This window comes from Rhyacophila brunnea, unplaced genomic scaffold (assembly GCF_057557595.1).
Source record: "Rhyacophila brunnea isolate RB1 unplaced genomic scaffold, BYU_Rbru_1.0 scaffold_8, whole genome shotgun sequence".
Taxonomy (NCBI): Eukaryota; Metazoa; Arthropoda; class Insecta; order Trichoptera; family Rhyacophilidae; genus Rhyacophila; species Rhyacophila brunnea.
In genome coordinates this window covers 38,860,505-38,864,355 of record NW_028233350.1, presented here as the reverse complement: position 1 = coordinate 38,864,355, position 3,851 = coordinate 38,860,505, and positions in this window count along the sequence as shown.

The following is a 3,851-nucleotide window of genomic DNA, read 5'->3' as shown; positions in this document are numbered from 1 at the left end:
GTTACTACATTTAAAAAAAATACTTAAATACTAGTGTTATCAAATTTTAAAATATATTACACCTATTAATAATTGTTTCTTAGTTTAATGCTACTCGAATAAAAAAATAATCACTAATGTTTATTGAAACTCTGAAACAAACAGAATAAGAATATTGAATTAACTGCTTATAATTAATTGTGGAGAAGCAATGAATTCCATTATTAAATGTGTAGTGGATACTAAGGGATAATTCTGAGCACCGCTTATTAGAAAACAGTATATTATTACTTAAAAATAATTACAAGATAACAAGAAATTTTTATATACAACGTTTTCAAATTTTATGTTGAATCATATAAAATTGACTTGGCTAGCTTAAACGATCAAAAAAAAATTGTACTTGATAGAAATACTGAATAAATATAGAATACTGAAATGTCATTTTGACATTTCATATTAATTTCCATAGTAACGCACGTATATATTAATAATTTAGTTGCTAGGACCGAAAGGTATCGAAATAAGTTTTCATACAAAACAGAATTAACTGAAAATGAATTGAATTCTACTTAAATATGGCTAAAAGTATTAAAAGAATGCATAGGCATCGTGTTCTGATATATTCTAAAAGTTACAAATCTCTAGCTAGTCGGGAAGTTAGTTGAAAATCGATTACAAGATTTGTACTGGATAAACAACCACCCGACAAACAAGAATACGACCTAATAAAAACATTGTAAAATGTACTAAATCACGGGTTCGTAGTCTAAGGGTCGTGACCTAGACGAGTCTCAATGTGTATTATAGGTAGTGACTAACTACATAGAAAATTAAAAAAAATACCGACTATGAAAAAAAACTACGAAAACAAGATGCATTTAAAAATTTTGTTTCGAGATTTGAATAACAAACTGTCGAATATGGACCATTGTCGAGAGGAATTATATATATTTTTTTAATTTTATTAACTATTTTCTATGTAATTGATGTATCTATTTATGTTACATTCTGAAAATCGTCTCTCAATTAGCATAATTGACTGAAAGTGGGCTTAGTGGCGATGGTTTCCTTGTAAATAAAATTAATATAACTATGTACCTACACCGGAAAAGATATCCTCAAGGAAAAAGAGTCAAGTCTTAAAAAAATAGTAAAGCGAATAAAATATCAATTATTCTCATGTAAATAATATAATATACAATGTTAGAGAAAAATAATATTTACTTAAATATTATTTTAATGCATTCTATTATATTTATTTTATTCAAAGCAACTGTAATACAAAATTGTCATGACTCTAAAAAAGCTGGAAATCGGTGTACTAAACTACTATTTGTAGTGTTCTTTAGTTGCTACTAATTAAAACTTTTATTGTGTAGAAGAATATTTGTTAATAATAAAAACAGAACAATTTTTAATTAACACAATGCTTACGGGCCCTTTTAATTAATTTTGTAATTAACGTGTTAATTTGCATTTGAAAAGTAATTAGCAAAAACACAATTTTGTGCGGCCCGTAAGCTATGGGTTAAGTGAAAAGGTGACTCATTTGTTTTAAAACGAATGAAAATAATAAAAAGTGAAAGCATGACTCACTTGTTGTTAAAACGAATGAAAATGCAGTAAACTATATTTTCGCTCGAGCATTCATTTATAATTTTCACCAATAATTGATGTCCCCACATATAAAGATTGTATTTTTACCACGTTTTTATTAGCTCGTATTCTTGTTTGTCCGGTACAGATTTTTTCTTGTGCGTCCAGTACATTTTTTTTCTTGTTTGTCCAATGTATTGGACGATTGAAGATTTTTAACTAACTTCCCGACTAGCTAGACATTTTAAACTTTTAGAATATATCATAACACGACGACAATGCATTCTTTTAATACTTTTAGCCATTTTAAGCAGAATTGAATTGTATGGAAAGTTATTATTGTCGGTTGCTAAGTGGATCCTTACAACTAAATTATTAATATATACGTGCGTTACTATGGAAATCAATATGAAATGTCAAAATGACATTTCAGTATTCTATATTTATTCAGTATTTCTATCAAGTACAATAAAAAGTATTTATTAATACATAGAATTGTCAAGTTTATATGATTCAACATTTTATTCAACAACAATATTCAACAATTTAAAAACGTGGCATATAAAAAGTTCTTTTTATCTTCTAATAATTATTTACTATCTATATTATAAATGAACCGAGAAAATTTTAAATTGTAATGCTCGTATTGTTTTTTTTAGTTTCTTTATTTTATAATATCTAGGAATTTGAATTATAAGTGATTTTGTTGAAAGCTATAATAAATATTTTTGATTCAGTGAAATATTGTTAATCAATAAAAATATATTAAACAAATATTATAAAAAAAACCACATTTTAACTCTTTTTTCAATTTAAGACCTCAGTATTAAAAATGTGGAAGTATACATTTTTAATAGAATTGTTTTACGGATATAGTGAAGACCAGGAAGCGAACGATTTGTCTTCATGCATCAGGAGGGTTTGGCATATTATTAATCTTTCGCCGTGCAATATTTGGAGTCCAGGCCGGTTCAGCAACGCCAGGAAAAGGGGTGGGGGGCTTCCTCTCCGGGATTGTTACGAAATGAATTCGGCAACCCGTTATGAAAATTTGGCCTGTTTTGGACGGGCGGCCGCCTGGCCTCTACTAACTTCCTGCGGGGTCAATGCTTCAAAGTCCCTCAGGATATCAATACAGAGACTTCCAACGGATAAAACATTGTTTTATTGAAAATACATAATTTAAAAAAAGGTCTATGGCCGGTATTAGACTATCAACGATCTTTGATAAATATATTTTATAAAACATGTCGATTATAAAGCATCATTAATAATAGGGTGTGAATTAATCTCACATCGCGTTAGTCAAATTCAGAGCAACAGAATATAATATTCAAACATTTAGAAAATAGTTTTTATATAAACTAAATACAGCCGAACTTGGTTATTACGATCACGGAAATAGCGAGTTCTTGGATGTAATGAGGAAACATTCGTTGATATTTTAGTTTATGATTTTCTCCACACATTTATTCAATTTTATAACGAGCTACTCCTCGTGTATACCGAGCAAAACTTTTAATGTGTCGATCGTTTAAAAACAACATTTTCGAACTAAGCAATAAAATCTGACCGGGTAGTTAACTAGATCGATGCCGCCGGGATTGGATTACGTTTATGACACTAGTTAAGTGTCTAAAGTACCTAATTGGTGTTTTCACCGACAACATTGAAAAAGTATCCACACATATGGTTGAAATTGCATGTACAAAATCTAAGCTTTGTGAAGTCAGTAGATACCTACCAGCACCGGCGGCTCAGCACTTCATTACAATAAACAACTTCTTTTGTAGTTTATGAATGCCATGCTTGTTTCGGGGATTTTTATGATGGTTTTCAGATTTTTTATGTTCTATGCTTAAATAGAACGTGACGCAAAAATGTTATATATAGTGATGCTTATAACGAGCAAATTCAGTCGGTCCCATCTTCCTCGTAATAACCAAGTTCGACTGTAATACCAAACGAAATTAACGTATCACATTTAAAAAATTTAAGTAAACTTGGTTTTGGTAACTAAACGAAAGCCAAACGAAACAATTTTTCACCAACTAAAATAATAATTCTTACACGTTGGTAATGTCATTATGGTCAGCTATGGTCACGACGTTTCAATGACAAAACAGAACATAACAAAACAGATCACCAAAAAATAACAGCCAGGGGAAAAATAAAACAATCATTTTTGTGGAATCTATTTATTAGTTAAATATTTATAAAACTTAAGTTTATAAACGAAATATATATAATTATTAAGTGAAATCTTCAACTGT